Below are 7,483 nucleotides of genomic sequence, written 5' to 3'. Positions count from 1 at the left end.
TTTTTTTTTTTTTTTTTTTTTTTTTTTTTTTGGTTCCGGGGATTGAACTCGGGACCTTGCACTTGTGAGGCAGGCGGCAGAACCACTGAGCTAAATCTCTGGACCCATAATACATCTTTTTATGTCTAATTTTTAAGAAATTCTTTTTTAAAAACCAAAAGTTTCATAAAAGAGTAAGTTATTCTTACACTGTGTATCATTAATCTTCAAATTACTAAGTACGACGGAAACCAAAATGATTTTTTTTTTTAAAAAGAGAAACATATCCAATTTTTATGGTTAAAGAAGAAATCCCTCCATTTCCTAGTTAAGGTAATACTATGAAAACTCATTCTTTTTCACTTCACACCATCATGTTAATATCTAGAATTTAAATATATACTGTTGTCTTGTTAAATATTTTAGGAATATGAAGAGAATAGCAGAATGTATTTACAGTTACACTAAATTTAAGCAACTACAAAAAACTATTCATTCGATGTGGGGTAAAAATAATTGGCTGGGCCAGGTGTGGTGGCACACGCCTGTACTCAGGAGGCTGAGGCGGGAGGATCGATGTGAGTTCAAGACCAGCCTGGGCTACATAGTGAGTTCCAGGTCAGCCTCAATTACATAGTGAGACCCTGTCTCAAAAACTAACAAAAGAATTGGCTGGGCATGGTGGTGTGCTTGGAATGCAAAGGCAAGAGGATTGCAAGTTTGAGGCCAACCTGTACTACATAGATCCTGAATCAACAAACAAATTGTATTTTGTGACATACAGGTGCCTGACCAGTTATGCCTCACTGTAATGTGGTTAGCAAGGAGGACTTTTGTTTTTGTTTCTTTTCACAAGTAGCAGTACACTTACATACTGTTTCTCCATTATTCTGTTTTTCCGTAGTGGTATATTTTGGAGAGCATTCCATGAATAGTCAGGTCTAGAACTTTTAAAAATAGATTGCCCAGGAGCCAATTAATTTAAAAATTATTTAACTAGTCCTCTTTTGGTGGGCATTTAGTTTACTTTGATTTCCAACATGGTGCTGCAAATCACCTGCATTTTAAAAGAAGTCCTTTGTTCCTAGCTAGATGCTATGAACATACAAGGATACATCTTGCAGTTTGTAAGGATTCTTGTTTACTCTGTAAGCGATATGCACTCTTTTCCTGAGAAGAAATGAAGATCAAAAGTTAAAAATTTGTATTGAGCTAATAAACCAGTGGTGAGAAATAAGATCATACCTTTGGGGGCTGGGGGTGTATGTAGCTCAGTAGCAGAATGGTTACCTGGCATGAGAGGTTCTGGGTTCAACCTCCAGTACTGGGAGTGGGGGTGGAAAGTAACTGGCTTGGCACATCTAGAGTTTGGTTTTGTTCAAAGTATGTGGAAGAGTCTTGGCTTAGGGGAGACTCATGGGAAGAGTTCTTGGTGTTGGCCTCTTAGGATACTTGCCTGGGTATTTACAGTCTCATTTTAACAGCTTTGCTGAAAGATGTTTCTGCCAGTTACTTGGGCTCTTGAGACTTGAAGGTGTGACCAAATTTTTAGGTTTTTGGAAACTCAAATTTTCCTCTTTTCTGTTGTCTGCCTAAGGCTTTGGAATAGAATCTATAGATCTAGGTTTTTGTTGGAATTAGCTGCAGGCAGAGCTAGGAAGGAACTTTGAGTACCCTAAGTAGGCCTTTATCTAGAGAGGAAGTAAGGCATATCATTCCTTAGGACCTCAGCAAGGAGGTTATAAATTAGCATTGTCTGTCTGAAGATAATCTAGCCTTGAGCTCCAGTTTTGCCAGAACCTCTGTATGTTCTTTAATAAATAAGTGGTTTTCTTATGACTTTATAGGCTGCCAGAACTCTATTGAGCAACCCTTTTGCCCTACATATTTTATTACAAGTTTGGACCACAGTCAACTACACAGGAAGGAAGCTGTCACTCAACTGGCAGGTTATCCAGCAGCTGATCCCAGCCAGAGTATTCGTGGCTTTCTTCAGCATGGCTGTGGCTTCTGAAGGGGCTGCTAGGCTCCGAGTTCTCCCAGCACATGAAAGCTATCCTGCAACTTCCTCCACATTCAGATGGGAGAGGCAAGTTGCAAGGCCAGTCCAGATTCAAGGGGAAGGGAACTAGAATCTTTGTTTTGATGGGAGGAAAAAAAGTTCAGGCTTCTGAAGTTACCTAGGAAAAGTCTGTACATTTATCTGGATACATACCCCACCTCCTGTGATTGAATCTGGATGTGTCCCAGGCGGTGCCTGAATTTTTATTCATAATTTTAGTACTGCAGGTTGTGGTCCTCAGTTTTCTGTCAAATCTACCTCTCCTTATTCTTGAGGTGTTGTTTTTGTTTAGAAGGGGTATGTTTTTCATCAGCAGGTAGAGGCTAAAAAACAAGATGAATCAGGAATGCAGACTATCAGTTTGGCGACTTGGAATAGAGCTGCAGGGTAGAGCAGTAGAATATTACCTTTTGTCTGCTAAGGTGGGATACAGTGCTAACCATCCACTTATTCTGAGTCATTGTGTGAACCATTGTTTCCTTTATTTTGCTGGTTCAAATATTTACTGATTACCAGTGCGCCAGATTGGGCTGGGGCTTTAGCTCAGTGGTTCCACCGCCTGCCTCACAAGCGCAAGGTCCTGAGTTTGATCCCTGAAGCACACTTTCTGGAGTGAAGTTGTGAAAAGGAAATGCACTGGATGTGCTGGCATACACTTAACACTGAGTTTATAAGGGACTAGATATAGTCCCTGCTGTGAGGGTGCTGAGGCAGGATCACTTAAACCTGTGAGCCTGAGACCAGCCTTGAGAACCTGTCTCAGTAAAAAAAATCCTGTAAAAAAAGAAGGGAAAGCTGGGTGTGGTGCCTATAATCCTAGCACTCATGAGGCTGAGACAGGATGATGACAAATTCCAGGCCAACTTGGGCTACATTGAGTTAAAAGCAAGCCTAGACTAGAGTGAGACTTTTTTGCAAAATACTTCTAGGGGTTAGGGTGAGGGGGAGGGATGGAAGTCAGGTGGGGACAGTTCCATGTTTAGTTGTGGGAGAAATGTCTAAGGAAACAATACTTCCCTTGAATGAAATGAGAACCCTGCTGTGGAGATAGGATCTTGAGGAGCCATTGGAGGGCATTAAGGAGAGGAATGGTGCCATTGTCTATAACCTAACCCCCGCCCCCCATAACAGGAATTGAACTCAGGACCTTGCACTTGAGAAGCAGGCAGGCACTGTGCCACTGGGCTAAATCCTCGGCCCAGTCTATGACCTTTTAAAAGGAATCTACATGAGGGGACACTGTAGGGCATGAGGGAGGCCCCAGGAAAGTAGTCCCACAGGCTTTCTGGTGATCTAGGAAGTGTGGTGTGCTTAGGAATGTCTGTGGGATGAATAATTCCTACAAGACTTGCTTGTCTCAGAGTTCCAGAGATCGTTTTGGGACGTAGTCGGGAACCCCAACTGACTAGGAGAGAGGAGGGATGACTTCAGAGCTCAGGTGTGATGTGGAGGGTGGGGTGGAAGGAGGGACACCCCATTTACAGCACAGTGATAACTAGTTGCCTCTGAAAGGTTTCTAAAACAACCCACAGTCCAAAGGGGTGGCACACAGTATAATAACAGAGAGAGCCCAAAAGCAAGGCAGCTGGCCCCTCCTGTGACAAGCACCACCCTGAATAGGCAAGGTCAACTTTGGTGCTCACTTTTGGACAGGCAGAGGAAGACAGTAACTTGCTTCCCCCAAAAAGCCTTATAGTTTTGTGTGGAGCCACCACACCCATTCCCATTTGCACTTTTAGGCTAGAGTCAGATCCCCCCCTTCCAGGAAGTCTGCTGAAATTGCACCCCACCTATTAATTGCTGGCCTGGCTCAGTCATTCCTCCTACTGGGCTGTGACCTCTGTGAGGGTACAGGCATAGTAATACCCAGAATGGCACAAAAAGGAAATGTGCATGCCTTGGAATTCATGTTTAAAACACAATGGCATGTGTTGGTGGGGGCGAGAATGGGAGGAGTCACTGGCCTCATGGCAGCTCTCTGGCCCACAGAGGAAGTTGGCCATGTATGGGTCAGAGGTCCTCATTCAGTATACTTTCCCCCCAGTCCTACTTATAGAATCTCTCAACATCCCTCCCACGCCCCATGTGGGCAAGCAAAATAACCGTCCTGGAGAACACTTGGCAAGGCCTTCAGAGTGCCTTATGGATTATCAACCCTGCCTTACAGTTTACTTGTCACTTAACCAAGCTGATGCCCATACTCCTTCCTTTTAGAACTGCCATCAGCATGTGCTTGGAATGCATTCTCTTAGGATGCGTTCTTCCTTAGCACTTCCTTGCTGTGAGAGTAAGTGTGTGATTCCCGCTCTCTGTGTTGAGCAGTGCTCATGAACCAAAACAGAATTTGGAGAAGGTTCATATTGATACTTGAGCCCAGCTTTTCTGACTCCACATAAGATAACCCAAAGCATCCCTTGACCCTCTTGGGTCCAGATGACTGGAGCTGTCTCTGTAACCTCTGACCCCTCAAGATTGCCCAGCCACCACGAACACCCTGCCCAGAACCTTCTGTGGATTCCACATTCTCTCTATTTTACTCCAAGTCTTTCCTACACTTTGGTCAGTCCCTGCTTTTGTTTAAACTGTTTTAGTTGGAGTTGTCCATTTGTCCCATTCTCTGCACCGCAGGAGCCCACAATCATAAAGTCTCCTAGGCAGTGGTTGAAGGGAGTCACTCTGTACAACTTCGCTGGTGATTTTGGGGCAAACTTGCTTACTTTGCCCTGTGTAAAATTTAGTCAGTTCTCTCTGTGTGACAATCAGTGTATTTTCAGACCGGACCATTAATAATTCTGCCTAGATGACATGAGCACAGAGGACCTCCCTAGACTGTTTTATTCCCTCCCTCCCATAGATAGTACTTAGGCAAGCACTCTACCACCAAAATAAAACTCCCACCCATTCAGGTTTTTTAAAAAAAAATCTCCCAGTCTTTCCATGTAAATAGATCAACAGTAAACATTTCCTAAGGATATTGAGGTGTCAGATTTTACAACTTAAGTGTTAGAGGTACCTTTGAAACAGGTGAAGGTCTAGGTTCAGAAGGGAGCAGGGAGCAGGTGGGAGACGCAAAAGGCTCTGCACATCTGTCCACCATCTTAGCCAGCCTGCCCTGGGGAAGGAAAGGACTTTATTTAATACAGTGAGAACGACTAAGAATGAGCTGCAGGAGCCAGAAGCTTGGGACACCAGTTTTGAGGGTCTAGGAGAGATGAATATGCCCCCCTTCCTGGATTATATTTCCCTTTACCTGCTTTGAGGTGCTAGCCAAAATAAGGGCAACTTTTAAAACATAGGGCCAGATGCAACCAGACAGGATTTTTGGGACATACCTAGAGACCAGTTTAAGGGCTATTATGCTTATTTTCTTGAAACCTTAGATTATATAACTGATACCACCTGGTTGGTTCTTATCGCTAACTCAGAGTTTGTGGCAAGCCCCCCCCCCACATTCTAGCAGGTCTCCATCTTTTTGAAGTTTGTCCCTGGGGGTATCTGCATGGGACTTGGAGAGGAAGAGTTATGTCCCCTTACCATCTTCACAGGATGGAAACCTGGTCTGATTCCATTACCTGAGGAGCCAGGGCTGTGAATTTCCCTCAGTTGACCACACACGAGTAGTTGAAAGAGCTGCCTCACTTACTACTGCACAAACTAATTTGTTGAAGTCTGAGAAAGGTCGATATTTGAGACATAAAATTATTCCTCATTACCTTTGTTTTTCTTAATAAAAATGGAAAACAATACATGATTTTGTACCCCCAATCTATCTGATTAACACAGTTAGCATTTCCTTTCTTGGAATCCTGCTGGTGTGAGTGGGGCCCCCTGATTTTTTTCCAGGATTTCATTGGTAAATCCTGCTGTGATGACAGCTTGTTCAGAGTGCATCTGTTGCTGGGTGTGGTGGCACTTGTTGGTAATCTCAGCTGGGAGGCTGAGGCTGGAGGATCGCTCTGAGTTTGAGGCCAGCCTGGGTTATAGCAGGTTCAAGGAGAGCCTGAACTGAACTACATGGCAAGACCCTGTCTCAAAACAAACAAACAAACAACAAAGTGCATCTGTTGAAGAAACATACATACTGTTGGGAAGAAAGATGCACCAACTGCACATGACCAGGTCTTTGCTTCTTTTCTGGTAGTGGCAGGACCCAGCAGCCATTCCTGGTTTGGCAGCTGAAAATTCCTTTGCAGTTAGTGGGGTTAACCTATGTTATAGCAGCACTGGGCCCTTCTTTCTCAAATCACATACTGCTTAGCAACTGAAATCCAGTTCTTTTCTCTGTTGGGCCACTTTCTACTAGCTTGTCTGGGTTTCTTGTCTCCCACTTTTCTTTGTCCATGCTCTTTTGAAAAGGCCTAGGGGTTGGGAAAAAGCTCAGTGGCAGCTCACCTGCCTCGCAAGTGCAGGGTCCTGAGTTCAATCCCTGGTACCAAAAAAAGGCCTTTAGGTCTTATTGTGTTAGTGGTTCTTAATCCATCTTGCTTATTTAAACAAATTTTTATTAGTACATGTATGCAGAACATAATGATTACATCCATCAAGGGGAGTTGGTTTCGGGAGTTATGTAATACACCTTAATTCTTTTTCGGTCCTTCACCTCTCTTTGTAGTGGAGACACAGAGTCCAGGCTCACCTGCCTTAGTGCTGAGATTTCAGGCTTGCGTAATTAATTAAGCTTGAGGTATCTTGCTTTTTTATGTCTAATTTCACCCATCTTGTCTCCCCACAGCCCTACCCAGGGCCCTCTAGGTTCTTGATGGCTACCAGGAAGTCGCTGTTGCCCTCTACAGATGGTGTGTTCTTTTCTCCTGAGGGCGGTGTGCGGGTGACGGGTGCCTGCCTGGTAACCACTAAAATCAACCCTGGGGCCACATCCTAGGGTTAGTCTCAGCATGGGGCAGACATGGACCCCGGGGATAGTGCTTTAGAGGCAGGTGGTTGGGCTCTGTGGCTGTCCCACACCCCCTTTGTGGTAGTATCCCTAGATTGGATTTTCCATTAGAGTGAGGTGGTTTAAACTTAGTGCCTAACAAACTGCTATTTTAAAATGGTCTTTACAAAATAAAATTTTTAATTTTTTCTTTTTTTTTTAATGGTACTGGGGATCGAACTTGGGACCTTTCACTTTTGAGGCAGGCAGCAGAACCACTGAGCTAAATCCTGGCCCACAAAATAATTTTTTTTGGAGGGTGGATACTGGGGATTGAACTCGGGTCCTTGTGCTTGTGATGCCAAATTAAATTTCTTAAGACCAAGGCCTTTGGACTTGGGTCCCTACTTTTTCACTAGAGATTTGGCTCAAGCCCCCTTTGCTCTTTCTCATTTTGCCTTTTGCTTAGAGGAAACTGTTGAGAAAGCGGGTGATTCCTAGGATGTGGGGGCAAGGAAGGTGCTGCAGAAGTTATGTCTGGCTTCCTGCGAATGTGTGTCTTTTGAGAC

At 44.1% G+C, this 7,483-nt stretch overlaps 1 protein-coding gene and 1 long non-coding RNA gene across 2 annotated transcripts in view; one reads left to right on the top strand and one right to left on the bottom strand.

Annotated features, from left to right (window-relative positions):
* The window catches only part of LOC104865889, a 12,683-nt gene extending 7,457 nt beyond the window's left edge, over positions 1-5,226 (bottom strand). The window contains exons 1-2 of the long non-coding RNA XR_781294.3: positions 5,055-5,226; positions 2,195-2,364 (exon numbers count right to left, since the gene is read on the bottom strand). This is a non-coding gene — a long non-coding RNA (uncharacterized LOC104865889). The remainder of the gene's footprint in view (positions 1-2,194; positions 2,365-5,054) is intronic.
* Positions 1-7,483, top strand: part of Trim71 (tripartite motif containing 71) — a 66,524-nt gene that overhangs the window by 33,336 nt on the left and 25,705 nt on the right. The gene's annotated exons all lie outside the window — the stretch shown is intronic.

Source organism: Fukomys damarensis, unplaced genomic scaffold, assembly GCF_012274545.1.
Source record: "Fukomys damarensis isolate Sample0158 unplaced genomic scaffold, DMR_v1.0_HiC HiC_scaffold_28, whole genome shotgun sequence".
Lineage (NCBI taxonomy): Eukaryota > Metazoa > Chordata > Mammalia > Rodentia > Bathyergidae > Fukomys > Fukomys damarensis.
Note: the sequence above shows the minus strand (reverse complement) of the source record. Positions and strands in the feature narration are given on the sequence as shown.